Below are 19,969 nucleotides of genomic sequence, written 5' to 3'. Positions count from 1 at the left end.
TCTAGAAAAAACAGAGGACACTTACCCTGCCGGTGCACCTGGTCCAGTTTTTAGTGGAGTCCGAGTTGCACATTTGCTTTTGTTACTTTGTATGTATGATTTTAGTTACTTTATGTTCTTTGTTGTGTATGTCTGTTTTCCATGTCTGATCTTTGTCCCTGGATTACATTCTATTGATGACCTTGGTTCCCTTAATTACTATTTAACGTTGAAACATATTGTACAACATAAGCGCTAGATACTCTTAATACCTAAAAAAGACTTTATACTTGATTCATATAACGGATTCAAAACGAAATGCATGACATCAAAAGCATAGAAAATAAATAAATATGTATATATATATATATATATATGTATGTATATAAATAGTTGTTGCTAGATAAACACGGAAATATATCTTAAGTATAATATGAAATCGTACCATTGGCAAAACTGATCGGTTACATCTTGAATCCGCTTTCGCACTTATCTATCTCATTTACTTCAATAATTTCCTCGTTAAAAAGTTTAAAAAGTGCATTATATACAATTTTATTATAGATTATAATTACATTTCAAACTTTGATTAATGATGCTCAAAGTAGGACATTGCATAGTACAATGTTATTGGTTAACGAAAATACTGACGTAAACGTTCAAATTTATTTTATAAATGTATAAATCTGTAGAATAATGTAGATATAAATCTCAACTCTCGCAATTTCTGTTCGACAATGTGGTGAGATAAAGATCATTTTCAATTTTAAATTGCCTTTTCAAGTACACGGCTTTTTATTTCAATTGCACATTTTATTAAATGGTTATCATTGGTGTATAAAAGAGACTATGGAAGCGTGAACCGTTTAGGATAAAATACGTAGAGTATTATAAAGATAAGTAACGCAGTACAAGTTGCAATAATGCTGACTGAATGTTTTGTATTGTTTTTGCCGTTGTTGCTAAAATAATGCTTTCTCAGTTGATGCTGATACTATTGCTGATCTTTCGTACAGAAATTTTTTTATCTGATGACAAGTTTTATCTGATTAATTTTGCATGTTGGCCAATAAATTAGTGTTAAAACATATTTCGTATAAAATATATATATATGTATATTATATTGTTTTAAACACATTATATAAAAAAATAACTACTGAATGTTTAAACGTTTTCAAGGGGTCATTATGTGTTGATCATTTCTTTTTGTTGTATATTTTGCTTTTAAATAAATTTGTAAGATCCAAAGTCATATGCAAAATGAAAGTGATCAAATTTCAATGTTAACCGGAAGTTATTGAAACAAAGTAACCTAAAAACATGTTATGAGATGGAAAAATTTAATCAGTTTTATCGAAAAAGATTTAAATGTTAATAGATAAATACTAAGAATCTTTTTAACAAACTTAAAATAAAATAATAAGCAATTATATATTTATTTTAATACAAAAGTGCATTTCCACGAAAAACGCAGGCAGAAATCAATACAAGGAAAACATTATTCCAACAAACTTGTACCAAATATTGCCTAAATAAAGCAAAGCTTAGATAACATTTTAAAACAATTGTTCTCAATCATGATAGGTTAAAATAAGGAGCATCTCAAGGCCCCCCTTTTTTGGCACCTGAAATTAATCAATATGACTAAATATCACATAGTTTTGACACCATATTGAATGGTTCCTAATAAGAACTAGGCTACCAAAGTTAATAACTAACAAATACAACGGGTGTATCATTTTTACTCACAAATGTTTTTTTTAATCAAAGATGAAGACTTTAAACATCAAATCACATCCAGGTTTATTCTGGTTTTTTAGGATATTGTACTTTTCGTAAATTTTAGAATTGAATATTTGCAATATATATGATAAGTATTCTGTATAAAAAATATTGAAATCTTAAACTAAGATTATCTTTCTAGAGAAGCATATCTTACATATTCAGACATATATTTCATATTGCTCATTCACATATTTTGTTCATTTTATTTTCATTCAATTCCACAATAAAAAGAAAAACAAGCTGACTTCGTGTTTAAATGAATTAAATGAGTAATACTGAAATATGGAGCACAATGTATTTATCATATAAGACAATATTTGTAAAAGACTGCATATACTGGATACAAACAGGACGCATAACGTATCTGGACCTTCAGTATACTGTTTTTCAGCTCATGAATATGTTGTATAAATATATGTATGTAAACGCTAGGCAAATAAAAAAAATACTACAGTGTGGATCACACATTACCTAAAATATGTACTGAAATAGCATACACAGCTAACGAATGACCAAGTGCAATATGTAAATACACTACATATTCATCAAATTACTTTATTTTCATAGACAATTCAACTGTGGGTCTTTTAGCTTTGTTGGTATTCTCCATCATCTTTGTACAAAACTAAGCAAAGAGACTCGTCACTTCCTGAAATTCGATCATTTGGCCAAAATGTATTTCACCAATACTTATAACAACCACTTCTAATTCGTTAAAAAAAAACCTGTCACATGATTTGCTTTCTACTAGAGCTTTCTCTTTACTCCAATAAATGTTTGTCTGCTTTTAGTGCCCATCCAATTTAGTTTTTTTGTTTTCTGTGCAGTCACTTGGACCTTTCTCATTAGATATATGCATGTATGTGATTGGTTATAACTAATTAAGTCTGCACATTTACTTGTCCACAACTCCATTGCAACATCTGTAGTGCTAGTTGCTTTGTAGTAAGTTTTTTTTTCAAGAGGAAACTATACTTTCTAAATGCCTTTCACAGCTAGATCCGTGCAACTAAACCTCAATTTTCAGTGTTATCATTTATATACAAAGGTATATGCTTTTTACACGGTTCTTTTACGACCTTTAATACTGAGACCAAACAAAAATCTTTGCAAATAACTTCACTTGTAAGCAACCACACTGAAAAACATACTAATATTTTTCATGAATGTAAAACAGAAAATACCGTACAAATCCATAGTTTATTGATAACCGTCATATAGACATACGTATAAACTATTGTGACTTCTTCATGAAGTGAAACGTACAGTAATATTCAACGTCTTACAGAAGGAGGCTAATGTTTTTTTTAATGAATTCTTGTTTTATTGGCAGAAAATTATAGTTTTATTTACCTCTAAGCTTTGTTAATTTGAATTTGAATTGTTATATACATGTATGAATAGGGCGTTGTATAATGTCCGTTTTGCTGTACATGGGTCTTTTGAGGAGCAAGTCTAAGGCCTACTTGCTGTGTGGGAATTTTTGTACCGTTTAATAGAGGCATATGTTTCAACTTTCTTTTCGTTTTTGCATCAATACCCGATGAAGCCATAATTTTATGGTATTTGTCCGAAAAATAAACAGATCAAGGAAATTTTGACTCATATTGAATTATTATGGTGGAACTATATATCGTTAAGAATTGCATTAAATGATTTTCACTGCAATCAGTCTAAGCGGTATTTTCCCTGGAATATGTTATTTTTCATTTAAAATAGTTTACTTAAAGTAACTTTCTGCAATACTAAATACCAAAGAAAGGTACCAGCAACATGTTTATGACCTACAACAAACAACCACTCATGCTTGCATGAATGTGGCAGATCATGGGCTCGATCCCTGGCTGATCACACCAGAACGTAAAATAAGCAGTAACTGCTTCTCTGCAAAAGAGAGAGTAAGGAATGGTTGGCTAGGATACATCTTAATGTGGGTTGAAATGCTTACCTGTAGGCCGTGTCCTGTGAGCTTGTTCAATAAAAAACTATGGCTCATCATGTCATCTATCACAGGGCAGGGTCTATTTAATTGGTCAAATGATCTCTTCCGGAAATATATAGGATGATAAACAAAAATCAAATTCTGACAAGTGAACTGATATAAACAGTTGCATTCAACTTCTCAATCATCGAAAGCTAGATAGATATGAACATTATTCATGAGACAAGTGAATATTAAAATCTAGCAATCAATTTCCAAATACCTCAGATATTAAGCTTTTGCATGACCATGTAGACTATAATTTCATTTAGAATTTTTGAACACGTACCTAAATTCATGTATTTGTTTGTAATTTGACTTACTAACTTTTACACAAGCCTCTTCTGAAACAGTATTTCGTCTGGTTATATCAGATTCTCCGGTGTGATTTTACCTTCAACACAGTAGATGAGGCAACATCTTTTAGAGTAATAGCATATTGTCTTTTCAACAGCTCTTATTGTTTATGACTAATCTTGAACCCAACAACAATTTTGTTGGAACGGCATTGACCACTTCGTGGAAAGTAGGAGTAGGCTTTCTGGTATAATAACATGTAAAAATTGATTTCTGCCCTCTTGCAAATTAAATCCAAAAGATGAATGAACCGTCCTGGTGAAAAAAGGGGTAAACTTTATTTATATCACTTTTGAAGGGTACCAATAGGAGAAACATTTTATTTCGATATATTTCAAGGGATTTGAGGGTAATTTCTGTGCACAACATGATTAAAATACTTAATATAACTTCATTTTAAAAAAAATGCTGATATTAATGGGCAGAAGTGATGTTTACACGTGTAATTTAATTAAAAATAATTTGTTGTATTTATTTCACGTAAAACTAAGTCTTTTTTAATAGTTAATTGTTTCTAAACCGACGAAAACACAAATATGCAAATTGGCACATACAGAGAGGAAAAGTTACTGTGAAAGTATTATTGTTCGTGGGGAACCAATTTTCGTGGTTTTCGTGGGTAGGCCAAACCACGAAATTTGGTTCCCAACGAAAGGGATATTTCCATTGAAGTGTATACTGAAAACCTCAAAACCACGAATACAAGAATCCATGAAATTGTTTTTCTTCACTTATCCACGAAAATTGGTATCCACAAATTGAAGTACTTTCACAGTAGTGTATCCAAATCAAAAGATTTCTGTAATGCGTCCATTTGTTAATGTTAAAGGCATAGTTATTGTAATTTGAACTGTAGCTGGTATGATATTATTTCGAGTCGTTGCAATAGCAACATGCCAATTACTGTATCAAATGAATGTAATTCAAACTAGATTTGCATAATTATTTTTCACATTTTTATTGCAATTTTAAACTTAAAACTTTGTCCTTTTATTTTGCAAAATTTAGCTCAACAATGGGACATGATTTTTTCTTAAAACGATATAGTTGATTGTACGTAAGTATTTATATGAAGCATATATTTATTACATAAACATTTTACTATGTAAACTTATAACGTTTTACCTTTAAACAAAGCATCTGCTTCGTTATACTGTTTTACAAAACTCATACTTTGAATTACGTTTTAAATTGCACTTTGCATTTTTTACATGTTTACATGTTACGTATACCATCTTTTCTAGGTATCGACACACTAAATGAAACGCAATCCAATCTTTGGTCCGCATCTTATCACGGACCCGATGTCCATAAATATCAGTAAAGACGGATTTTTTTTCTCTGAAATTACAAAACGGGCATTAGAAAAAGCTTTTTTCAACAATATCACAAATAAAAGGAATTGATGGTGAAATTATACCACATGATCCTAGTAAAAAAAATGTTGTAAGTACATTTAGATTTTGGTTCAAAAATTATAATTGAACACAACGATTAGTCTTATTTCCGGAGAAATCCTTTGGATTTACAGATTTTGACAGAGTCAGATTTTGACTTTAAAATATTAAGGTGCTGGTAAGGAAAATGAACAAAAACAACATCGAAAGTTTGCTTAAAATAAAAAAGCGTATTCTGAATTATTCAAACAAAAGAGAATGATCACCGTTGGATATATAGAGTAGAGGTATAAGCCTTTTCAGAATACAATACACTACCTTCATATCAGTTTTATGTTTTTGAATGTGCAGTCATTATAGAGCTACTTCTAGTGACAAACAGTACTTTATTCTTTGCACAGTCATCAAATTCGATGATTTTTATTTCTTTCAAGTTACAATTATCAAAATTTATTTCCAATGCGTATGATGTCTCCATCTGTCTTATAGCTGTTAATTTCAGCAATTGACCAAATCATTTTATCTGTTTTTGCCTTTTTGGGTCAGGCTGAATATCAGGCATAAGAGCTTATACATACTTTAAAATTTATTTCATCTGCGAAACAATTGAAACTCTAATTAAGGCATTAATATTATTATTAAAAGTGTCTCTCTATAGTAAGTTACAATTTTCATGTAAAAATAGCCCACACGATCGGTTAACCTAGAAAAAAAAGTTTGTGTTTTGTTTTCAATACTGTTATCAAACCAATTGAGTGCTAAGTATTCATCCATGTTAGAAACAAGCACTTCTGCTGGTTGTACCAAATGTGTATCGTATATTGAAATAACGGATGCAAAGCAATTTGGGAATGTGAAAAGATTGAATGTACTAATTAATATTTTATATGCAATACAAATACTTTCCCACCAAATCTTTCCTGTATATACGAAAGTGGTCTTTCTACAAGTACTATCTTTCTGGAATTGAACGCTTTGCATGTACTACCACATGTTTTTACAAGGTCAAAACATTTTCTATATATTATAGTACAGAAACAAGTGGACGATTTTCTCCAAAAGTTGCCTGATCCGGATAATATATCCCTTCAGTGCAGATTTTCAATTCATCTAGCATGTAAGTCGTCGAAAAAATACTGCAATATCGATGGATCGTGCAATAACTTGGATAATCCAACTTGGGGAAAATCATTCACTCCTTTCGATAGATTCTTAAAACCAGAATATTCAAACGGTAAACTCTAGTAAATTCGTGTTTAAACATTTTGACTTTTATTATGACAACGTATTTGACCTACTGAATAAGATAGGGACATGCCCGTTTACTTTTTGAAAACTTTATTACTTTACAGTTTATTCCTGTCTGTTAATAATTGATAATCAATTCATATTGAGGGAATGTCTTAACCTTTCAATGAGTGTATAAATTTAATGGATAGTTTTGTTTTGATATTTAAGTCCTTCTCTGTTTAGGCAAAATGTGTAAAACTGTGGTATTTTATGATTTTAAGATTTTATGGCATTATCAAAATATTTATACCTCATTACATATAAGTTGAAATGCACTATGGAAAATTTAACTGCCTTTTTTCTCTCTATAAGCAGTCAAAAAATACCTACGCCACAGATTCTTCAGGATAAATTTAAATAGCTGTTCGTCAGTTTTCTAGATGTTTTAAATATATCTGAGGCAAAAAAATGACTTTTTGTGCTTTATTTTCAACCATTTGACAAGTCCTCTATGTACATCTTCTTGTTTTATATATGTTATGTAGCATTGAAATAATAATTTTTAGAATTTTACTACAATTTGATAAAAATTAATTACAAATTCAGTGGGCATTGATGAACCTAGAACTCAAGGTACATCTGGCATACTTCCTGGAGCTCGCGTTGTAAGTAACAAGATCCACATAAGGAGCACAGCTGCAGATCTCGATCCACCGCTCAGCTATTTTACCAAGCAATTTGGACAGTTTCTAGATCATGATATAACAAAGACAGCACTTTCCTAAGGTTTGTTACCTGCGAATGCGATACCAGCAACAAAACATTTAAGTAGAGTTTCTATAAATATCAGACATCTGGAATTTCAGACATGTCAAATACCAACGAGTTCCACCTTTTTCCTTCTCAATACAGAATATATGACTAGTTTAAGTTGGTGATAATTGCATTTGAAATACATTATCCATTAAATTGGCACTTTGCAAGAGTAATCGGTCTTTACTCAGGGAACTTAATGTTTGGAAGTCTCTAAAATGCAGATTTGTCTGCAGAAAGACTATAATTACGTTAAGGATGTTGTATATAGATTGCTAGAATGTTGAGTAGGCTTTTCTGATTTTTAGGTATGTTTTATTGTGTAATATTTTTCAAAAGTGGTCAGTTTTAAAAAGAGGGAGACTTGTGAACACACCAAAGTACTTCAACATTGCTGCATTTTGCGCCTGTTTCTAGTTAGTAATTTCTGACCTCTGTATGTATTGTTTCATTTTCACTTTTAGTGTGTGTTATGTTGCTCCAATACATAAGGCAACTATTTCGCTTTATCTGTGTATAATGTTCTTTTATAGCCAGCTGCAACTCCCCTGATTTCCTCGTCGATCATTAAAGAACCATTGACCTTGGCCTTCAGCTGACATTCTTTCCTCCGGTGGGATTGTTGTCTCGATCTTTGACATACTCATCATAATTATATCCATTATACCTATATTTTCTGCATATAAATTCCCAATACTATTGGTCGTGTATAATTTATATCAATTGGTAACCAAACAATAATTTAATATCAGAAGTAAGATGGATACTGATTGGATCAATTTTTTCGTTTATCATCTCATGGACCATAGACTGTGACGTCATCACACTTTTTGATGATTTACTAGTTGAATTTTGGCACTTGAATTAAATTATAAGGAATGAAGAAATAACCTTAATGTCTGTGGTGCACAGTTTAAAATACACAGGAAGTGTGTACCATCGGCATTGAGGTTATTTCTTCATAGACAAAAAGTAACTATAACTGTCATTCCTTAAATCAATTAAAATTTTGGAAATTGATTAAATAATTATTTCACAAAACATTTAGGTCATTCTGAAACGTCATCTGTGTTCATTGTAGTGCCTGTTATGGAACAAGATTAAACTAAACATATTTCTCTCATGGATAATTTCTTTTTTTTTAAATCTTTTATATATGAGTTTCTTATATCAGACACCTGAAATGTTATACTATTTATTGTATTCATAGTAGTTGTGCATTTGATTTTCTGGTCAGTAAGCGGTCAAACATCAGGAATTTATTTCAGATGAATTTAATTTGCTTTCTGTCAATATTTACAAAATAATTATATATCACATTAGTTGAAATTCACAATATATATCCTTTTCATTGTTGGAAGTTATCCTCATAACTTAGGTCGCTGTGGGTCAGACAGGTATGATATAATAACACCATCAGTGATAGACTTAACAGAACATAATCTGAACTAATTTTCATTTCTTTTAGTATCTTATAATACACGAATACCTCTTGAAGTCACAATAAATTAATTATAAAATTGTCGTAGACAAGATTCTATCGGAACCAGCACTACCGTTAATACGGATTACGTACTTTATCATTATATACAATCGCTGATAGAACTTAGGTAGTTTAATCTTCTCTGACCACAATAAACCCATATCTATAACATTGTCAAACTGTATCGATAGCGTCTAATTAAAGCCTACATATTTTTTATGGATATGGTGAATGTGCATATATAGTATTTTGTTTAACTTGATGAATATGTGAACAATACCAGACCTATTTTGTGTATACAGCAGTATATGTAAGTATCTAGTTATTCCTTAAACATTGTAATAATGACTAAACTGATACAATGTCAACGCATGCGTTAACTTAATACGTTTATCAGGACATGAATGTCTATGAATGTCTATAATGCATAAATAAATTATCGTATGGGTTGCAAATTACCCCTAGTTATAGAGAAAAATGCAATGTCAAATAATTCGTTTGTCTTTCGATATTCGATGTTCTTTACCTTTTACATCAATGAAACAACTAACCGGGTTTTACTTAAAGATTTAATAAAGTGTCCATTTATAAGAAATTAAACTATACTAGTCAGAGAATAGATCTCACCATTTTCAAGACAGAAGCAATTCTCAGCAATATGCGCACCAAACTTTTTACTCTTTAAAAACGTTCTACGATAGCTTAATTTTTAGAGCAAAGTATCAGCAATCTGCTGGATATTTTTTGTTCTTAAATTGCATGAACTTGTTTCACAGGACAGGACAAAAAATCAGTTGGCGAGAATTACTTGCTGGCGAGAACTACTCCTTGACCAGTAGAGCATACCCATATATATCTTTGTATGTTATTTGACCGTTATTTGAAAAGATCTGTCAACCCAAATTGCTTTCCCATCGACATTCCGGATGACGACCCATATTTTGATAGGAAGTGTATGAATTTTGTGCAATCAGTGCCTTTAAATTGTGCATTCGGTAAGTAAATAAATGCTAAATCGGTCATTACATTTTATTTGTAAATATATGATGGTAAATAAACTTGCTTGTTATAAAAGTTTCTTCCTTAGCGCTTTATGGAATTATACATTTGTAGGTTGATTTTGATTAGGAAACACCTGGAACATTGAATGCCATTATGTATTGAAAGTTGAAAAAGGGTTGTCGGTCTATCAAGTTCTAATTAATATGCTGTTTGCAGGTTTTCGGGAACAACTAAATGAGCTGACCCATTGTAAAGATGGATCTGCACTCTACAGTTCTACCCAAGCACAACTTGAAGAACTTCTTGATCCTACTATGAATGGTAAACTAAGACAACAAATGAACAAAAAACAAATTATCGATTATATAAGATTTAAAACATTTGAACGATTATACAAGTCTCAATATGTAAGTGATTGTAGTTCCCATTATATCTTCAGACACCTTCATTAACAAATGCTACACAACACCCTACTTTCATATTAAAATAACTCGAAATCAACAAAATTTCTTTAAAGCGTTTTTCCAAGCAAATTCAAGAAAGGTACGATCTTTATTAAAAAAAATAAAATTATGAACGAATGCGTTATCAATATTCTTAATCATTTTTAAGAATTTTATAAATCAGAGCTTGCGAAAAATGATAGTTCCCTCTTCAAACTATTCTAAATATTGCAAAAATAGCTAACATTGAATCAAGTTATGCTACGAATGTTTCTTGTAAGATTAATAACGTTGTATGGTCATGGAAGGTCATTCTTGAGAAAAGTTAGGAACATTTATTGACAACAAATACTTAGAATGGTCTATTTTCATTCCTTACCTTGTCATACTTTATTTTTTAACATTTCATGTTTCCGTCAATAGGTAAACTGAAGGTGTCTCCTGGCAACTCACTCCCATTAGATGAATCAAATGAATCTGAATGCATTTTGAAACCTGACGAAAACTGATTTCGAGCAGGTAAACATTAAGGTTCAGCTAAAGCCAATATATATAGTACATTCCTCAATGAAATGTTGTCATTCAAAGCTTTAATAACACATTACATATAACACTGAAACATTGCTAAATGCATCTTTATATGATATAATACACAAGCACAAGTCAAACTTCGGAAAAAATGTTTTATAACTTCTATCTAACATAAACAATAAAAATGTAAACAACATCTGTGCGAATAAATATACAGCTGTCAAAACAAGATTTGAAGTCTGAAATTCATATAGTTCTGTTCTAAATGCATAATGCACTGCTAGTTATCATGTAGCAATTTGTCACAAATCAATCATTATTTATAAACAATCATGCAAATTGTTAAAATGATATTGTTTACCTCTGAAAATAAAGACTTTCTTTGAAATATTGTTCATAACATTTTTTTATTCATAGAATTAATATAAACGTATAACCTTATATTCCTTATTGCAATGTGTATGATGAGTAATCAATCAGTATATATATTGCATATTTCTACCAAAGCTCTTATTATAATTATGAATTTCACTATTGAGTTACAAATGCCATTGAATGACATTATAGGTGATGTTCGAGCAAACGTACAGCTTGGACTAAGTACACTACATACCATTTGGGTGAGAGAACACAATAGAATAGCAAATCACTTTTTGCCCATGCCAGAGTGTTACAACTAGACAAGTGAACAAATATTTTAGGAATCAAGACGATATGTTGTAGCAGAAATTCAACACATTACTTACAACGAGTTCTTACCTAAACTTTTAAGTGAAGACGTCAGAAAGTATCCAGTTAAGAACCATGTTATACTAATACACTAATATGATACTTCATATCTACCTCACAAATTAAAAAAAAAACAAAAACAAAAACAAAAACAAAAAAAAACAAAACAAACAAACAAACAAACAAACAAATAAAAAGCAAACAAAAAGCAAACAAACATACAGGTGCGTAATAGCATAACCGATATAAAAAAAACATGAATAGTTTCTTCTTAAACTGACTTTTATGTCAAGTTAGTATTACATGCATCATATGTTCAGAGTAATCAATACATAATGTTCCAAACATTACAATTAATTCATATTTATTTTCAAATTCATTGTAATCAGATGTAATAATGATTACTTACAAATGTAATCATTAATTTAATCAATTACTTTCAGAATTGTTGTAATCATTAATTTAATTTAATCATACATTTGACAAAGTACATTGTAATTGTAATTTAATCATTATTTTGAAAGTAATTGGACCTATGTCTGATTTCCATCATAAAAAGACATTTGAAGTATCGTTTGTTAGAATTTTACAAGCATGTACCAAACTAGCAAATTAATGTGAATGTGAATACAATTTTTTTTCGAGCTACATATATTACCTATCGTCTGATTTTTCATTTTAATCTTAGAATATTCTTAACGTAATTTATTCAGATTTACTATGTATAAATTTATGTATTAGGAGTACTTGCGACATCGGTTTATTTCCTGGTGCAATGACCGAGACTCCCTTATCTGGTGGAAGATTAGGGCCAACCTTTACATGCATACTTGCGTTACAGTTCAAAGCTTTGAAAAAAGGCGATAGATTTTACTACGAAGGAAACCATCCTCTTAACCCACATCCTTTCACACCAGAGGAGCTGAATGATTTACGTCCAATTACAATGGCAAAAATAATTTGTCAAAATACCAAAATTGACAAATTACCAAGAGATGTGTTTCTAGAGCCTCCAGAGATGTAAGTAAATGTAATGTTATTTAATAAAAGAAAATGTGTTCATAATATTTTGACATGAACGATACACAACCATCCTTCTTTAAAGCATTTGTTGTGCTAGGAAGAAATTTTTGTGCTTTATAATTGTAAATACCTTTTTTCGTTTTTCGTTTTATGAGCTTTGCCTATGCATTTCGTTTCTCAAATTTGAATATTTAGCTGAACGTGGTTTATATGATACCTTGTAGCAATCCCAACATTTCATGTTCTGAGTTATCAAACATCTGCTTCCCGAAAAATGGTGGATGGGAAGACTGGCAAAGATCATGCTGTAGCTCTTGTTGTAAAACAGAGGAGTTCCGAACGTGTGATAACCCACCTCCAAACGAATGTGGTAAATCGTGTGAAGGGTACGACTACAGATTCAAATTTTCGTCTCTTGGTGGTTGTAACTGTCATTCTGGATGTTGTAATGGTTGTCACTAAACCGTACATACAGCGTTCAAATCCTTGAAATACGTTTAGCAGCTCCAATTTTTTTTCGTGGACCAGGCTTGATTATTGGAAAATCATGTCTATATTTTGTGTGTCTGACAATGTCAATATATTTAACTTATAGATTTTACATCTTTTTATTTCCTTATTTTACTGTAGCTTTTTTTTCAATTTCAAATATATCTTCATTCAGCATACTTATGTTATGTTTTGTCGATAATTACAGTGCAATCTTTTATAAATGTAGCGAAATTTACGTACTTTCCCTTGGATATTCTTATAATTACCTCTCTAATCTTGGTTCCCTTAAGTACCTTTCTAAATGATTAGTTAGTCTTTGCCCGTTTACAGTTCTATACAGGTATAATGAACTATATTTTCGAAACTTTTGTTGTCAAGTACTGTCCAATCTATTTACATTTTTTTTCGCATAAACATGTTATATAGTAGTTTATCATTTACATCTTTTTTTTTAAATAAAACATTTTTTCTGCAGTTTGATGTTTTGAAGTTATGTACACATTCAGAAATAAATACTATTTTATGATCTTTTGATAACAAATTTAAAGATGTCCATTAATTGTCCACTAGAAAAGAAGACACCATAAAGTGACCAGTCAGTATTATTGCCTTCAACAAAATACAATAACAGCCTAATCAAAGTCTATGATTTATATATATTCGTCTTTCCCAACGTCAGAGTCTATCATAAGACCGCATGTCAAATAACACAACTTTCACCTAAAATCTTCCTTATTGCAAAGTGTAATTACTTTCTTTTTCCCCATGTAGAAATAACCATTTTGGCAGACATTTAGTAGTATTTTAACAGACTTTTGTTAAACATGGAGTATTCGGATAATTTCAGTTGAATGTTTCCTTTTAAATTATGCATAACAACCGGCAATATTATCCTTTCCCTGTCAGTTAAACACAATGTAAGTATCAGGCATATTTTATATTTAAAGTGATTAAGATAACTAATATTGTTCCTGGAGCTATTCATGGCGATAAATCGTTATTTATTCGATTGTCCAGTTTAAGTGTGATGAAGTAAGTCGTATTGATTTAAATCCAGTAGAATACTAATTACTCTAATTTCATATATATTTTCTCTAGTTTGTACCATCCAATAAAGACCAAAAATAATGTTGCTTGGCATAAACATCATAGACAATAAAAAAAACGAAAGACCAAGAGTACGAAAAAACTATCATTGTGCTAAAAAAATTAGTGTTTCAAAATAAGCCTTGCGCTTCGATCTAACTAAACGTTGCATGTACAAATCATGAAATCGTATACGATCTTTTTTTCTAGCGGTCAAGAAGTCTACAGAACCAACAGCGAATTAAAACAAAACAAAACAAGCAAATGAACAAAAATAAACCAAATTTAAAAAAGAAGGGGTGTTTCCAAACATTTTAACCAACTAAAAGATAGTAGGGTTCTCTGCTGAAACAGGGTCACTGTTACAAATTTTATGTTCACTTCTTTCCAATATGATATAACAAAAGCGAACTATAATGTATGTATGACTATTTTTGCGTTCATTAAGAAGGTTGGTTCTTTAGTTAAATCAGTGGCGTGTGGCCAGTTCTTAATCAGTAGATAAGAAACAAGAATTGAAAAACGACTTTCAATAAATTGACATTCAAAAATGTAGTTTATTTTGGATCAGATCAAATCAAATAGTAATGCAGCGTTTCATCGCGTTATTCTGCAAATAAGATGGAAAATTGTTATGGACTGATATTGCGTAAACTTTTAGAAATCATTGGTTGAAACAGTGGCATGTAACCAAGATCTCTTACAGTCATATATTTACTGTTGGAAAGATGATCGATTCTTCTATTTTCTCTGTGATATATGTTCTAAGTTAATGAGTAATGTAGCATAGACATTTCTTTAAATGTTGTTACCTCAAAATAAAGTCATTTATGCAATCATTATTACGATTTTAACGTTTCAAAATAAGAGAAAAATTGTAACCTTTTGTGTTTTTAACAATCAGAACATACATCGTAAAACAATTACACCGTTTAAAAAGATTTTACCATGCATCGAAAAATTATTGGAAATAAACAAAATAAAATACAGTAAGTTGCTTATATACTTTGTAACTTTGCTATAAAATTTGAATCAAGTTTTGTACTAGAATAAGTTTTTAAGTATTAGTCCGTATAAAATTCAGACACTCTCCATATTTAAGTGATTCATGGTGAAGAAAAACCCACCCAACAAACAATGTTTTCAATCTACATACATTATTCTTTTACTTAACATTCATTTCCATATTCTGATCTGTACTTTCGAGAAAATCATACATTCATCTCCCACTAAAATCAAACAAATCGAATAAAATCAAGACCGATAACTCATGCAAGGTGCTAATTTCATGTACAATCTATATAAATTTTATTTCAAAAGCGCAACACCCAAATGAAAAACTATGACTGGTTATGTGATCTGAAATAGACCCTGAACAAGAAATTAAAGTGAATTCGGTAGATTTTTGACATGCATGAACCACATCCTGTCTAAGTTTTGTAAAGACTGCTACTTAAGAGATTACAAAATAACAAACCACATCGTACATCTACAATAGCATTTACTAAAAGCAGGATCATGTTTATTAAAAAAAAAAAAAAAAAAAAAAAAAACTTATGATTATATGGCCTAAACTCAATGTCATCTTCTCAAACCTAAATCATGAGATGAATATACTACACATGTTCGTATTAATCCAAGGATCCAATAAGTAATATTTACATACGACGAGGTCATATTTGTTAAAATAATATTTCATTACTACAAATGTATATTTCAGTTCTTAATTAGGAGATGAATATAATAAACTTAATGTTTCGTATAAATGATTTTCTATATTTAATAAGTAAGAGAAATGAATGTATAAAATAATAACTGTATAAACTTACCTTCGTACCAACATGGAAAAATGGCTTTCATTAAACTAAAAATTAGAATTGCGTGTATATATTGGGCAAGATCCGAGTCGACAAGGAATGCATCGGATCATCATTTACACAATCAGGTGAGCATCTTATAAAGATATGTCTAAGTCAACAGTTTATTCAATTGTGAATCGGGTAAATGACGTATCATTCAATTATGTGATGACGAATACCACATGACTATCATATAAAACAAGCACCATATGATTACCATGTGTGGCTCATTTGCTGTGAAACTTCTGCAGACATAATTATTTTCTTCAAATTGCATTCTTCAACATATACTTCGTTTTATAATTTGATAACGTCCGTTACAATCATTGATTTTTCTCAAACGTTGCAGGATTCTTTCATTTTTCTTGGATGGCTAACTGCATCGTCCATAGTGAATTTCGGACTTCAGAACCAGTTTCCAGCTTGTAAGTGGGCAAATTACTGCTATCCATATAATAAAATCATTGACTTTATGTTAGATCTAGCAAAAGCGTTTTTTAATGCACACACTTTAAAAAACTTCATTAATGCCTGTTAAAAAGGATTTGAGGTCATTGCCATAAGTGAACTATAATTGGTGTCGACTTGTAAATAAAATGTTCAAGGGTTTACAGAGAGAACAAAAATAAAACAAAAATAATAACAATGATTCGACAAATATCAGTTCGGGTGTAACATCTGTGGAAAGAATCTTGATAGACAGAATATTTGATCTGCAAGGGGTCTACAGTGGCATATATGCCATTTTGAGAGAGGAGACCCGCTTCAAAGGATTAATCAATAAGTTAATCACGTCTGTTGATTGTCTGACACATCAAATGGAGGCAGTCTCCACTCCAAAGTTTGTGTCGTTGCTTCAGGAACCCCTTGTTATCTCGATAAAGTTCTTTTTTACTTGATTGTAGATGTTCTAAACAATAAAAATTAGTCTACAATTTACATTATATCTGAAAACATCAAGTGTCCAGGATAATAGATTTCATCATTAATTCTAAAAACGATTGTACGGCATATCTTTTTTTTCTGAATATCATGTAATCAGTTCAAAGAGTAATCAAGGGAATCAAGGTTATAGCGGTAATCAAAAGAATGTAATGCTGAAACAAAGACCAGACATGGAAAACAGACATACACAACAAAGAACATAAAGTTAAAAATTGTATAGCTGGGTTGATGATACCCTCGGGAAATAAATCCACCATCAGAAGTATCGACTCAGTGGTTTAAAAGAGTAATCAAGGGAACCAAGGTTATAGCGGTAATCAAAAGAATGTAATTTGAAGACACACCATCTATATTAGATTTATCTATTATACAAAATGCAAAAGTGTCATGTTATAAATGTAGCGACAACTTGAATACATGGGAAAATAATGTTTTGGATTGATAGCCAGTAAATCAGGTGTCCACATACAATATATTATTCGAAAAGAGGACAAAAGACATAATTTATATTTTGTATATTGATAGTGTCATAAGCATAATTCATTAATAAATTCGACAACTATATTTCTTTATTTGTCAATGACACACATGGGAGTTCAAACGTGATAAATGGGAAATAAAGGGAATGTCAGTACATGACCGTAAGCAAACATCAATAAACGTTTTTCATTTGTTTCTGCATTCAAATAGATCCTTCAAATCAATCTGCATATTACAAATGATTATATTCTGCATTTTTGTTATTGAAACCAATTTCTAATGGAAATATCCAGAGTATATCTAATAACACTTTCAACACTCGAAAGTGTAAAAGTAAATATATTTAAAAAAGCTTATAAAATTATGCTCCACCATATATTCAAGTATACAAAAAGGGTATAACCGTGAAAAGTACTTCTTTCTTATGGATATCAGCTTCCATGTGATAGGGGTACTTTGTTTTAATAACTTTTTTATGCACATGTTTCACTCAACCATATATAGTGTCGACATTTTGCATTTTATGATTACATGGTTGTACTCTAAGTGCAAAAAAAGATTTTTGTCTCCCTAATCAGATGCGAACGTTTCTATTTTGAACACAGGGAAAGTTTTCTGTATACCACTTGTTGTTAAGATTGTACACCTGCTCTTTCCCTACAATATTGGCACAAAACTGGGAACGGTCATGTCTTACTCATGGTTGTCTAAGTATCATGTTTCTTACAACATTTGCGTTTCACTGGCGCTTTCATATTTAGAATATTTCCCCATAATAGTACTGTATTAAGCTTTTCTATGGTTATGGTATATGGGGGATGGGAATGGGGAATGAGGGGATGAGAGGATGGGAATTGGGATGGGGAATCGGGATGGTGTATGGGGGGTTGGACTATTATCATAATATAATAGCATTAAAACTTATGATTTTTCAACACTGTATAGTTCTATTCCCAAAACTCATTTAAAATTCCAACTTTAAAACATTATACATTGTTGTTTAAAAGAAATGGTACACCTAAATTCAATGTGAACAAATAGTGCTCCTCTTCATTTGGACCTTTTCCTTCACTCTTATGAGGCTGACTTTATAGCTGATGTGATCCAAAATGAGGAATATCGAATAGCTAGATCCTTCAATCTCAGTTTCAGGTATATGGATGACGTATTATCTTTAAACAATCATAATTTCGGGGATTTGATACATCGCATCTACCCCAACGAACTTGAGATGAAGGCTACTACAGACACTGTGAAGTCGATCTCATATCTTGAGCTACACAATCGACGGTAAAGGAAAACGATTGACCACACTTTACAACAAACGTGATGACTTTTCATTCAAGATTGTCCACTTTCCTTTCATCTGTGGCAACATTCCTTCAGCACTTGCGTATGGTGTTTTCATATCACAACTCATACGTTATGCCAGAACTTGTCGAAACTACGCAGACTTTTTATATTGCGCTAGAATTCTCACAAATAGGCTTCTGAAACAGGGTTATGTTGCTACAAGATTGAAATCATCACTACTAAGTTTTATGGTCGTCGTGGATCGTAACGGTGTATCCATCTGCGCAATGAAGACTGATTTGTTCAAAGTGTTATAGATTTCCTTTCCTCTTTAGTCTACCCCGAACTTTTTAAAAGCAAATCGGCGGGTTTTCTAGAAAGCAGAGGGCGCTTACTCTACCGGTGCACCTGGTCCATTCTCCCAGCTTATTAGTGGAGTCCAAGTTGCTCATTCAGTTTTGTTACTTTGTATGTATGATTTTAGTTACTTTATGTTCTTTGTGTATGTCTGTTTTCCATGTCTGGTCTTTGTCCCTGGATTACATTTTTTTGATTACCACAAGAACCTTGGTTCCCTTGATTACCCTCTTACCTCATCGTCGATTGCTATCGGCTCAGTGTTAAATACTGTATTGGTTTTGATTCGACCTCATTTTGACTTCGTCTGGCTTGGGGACTGCATTATTGTAGCTACACTCTTATCGGATTATACTCACTTACAACGTGGTGGATACTGATGGCGGAGCAAAACATGTTAACCTTTCCGGAACTGAAGTGCTTTCTCATTGTTTTGTTTTATTATTTATTTTGTGTAACATTTTTTCCCTCATCTTTATTTTATCCAATCGTTATTATTATGTAATTCATTCTATTGAGCTCGTTACATTGTATATTTAGATCGTCTTTTGTTCCCTTTTTTACTCCATATCTACGACTTTCAATATATGAGGTTATATCCAGATACAGTTGTACCATTCAATTCTATGGCAGATCTTACTATGAACCAGGACAGCTAGAATAATAAATTTATTACAAGACTTGAACTTTTAATTCCAAACGAA

At 31.2% G+C, this 19,969-nt stretch overlaps 1 pseudogene; it reads left to right on the top strand.

Moving 5' to 3' along the window:
• The first annotated feature begins 3,575 nt into the window (after positions 1-3,575).
• On the top strand, positions 3,576-13,625 carry LOC148621382 (peroxidasin homolog; annotated as a pseudogene).
• The last annotated feature ends 6,344 nt before the right edge of the window (positions 13,626-19,969 follow it).

Source organism: Perna viridis, chromosome 3 (assembly GCF_037379345.1).
Source record: "Perna viridis isolate PV_CMFRI_1.1 ecotype Kerala chromosome 3, ASM3737934v1, whole genome shotgun sequence".
NCBI classification, from domain to species: Eukaryota; Metazoa; Mollusca; class Bivalvia; order Mytilida; family Mytilidae; genus Perna; species Perna viridis.
The sequence above is the reverse complement of the archived record's forward strand: the minus strand, read 5'-3'. Positions and strand labels throughout refer to the sequence as shown.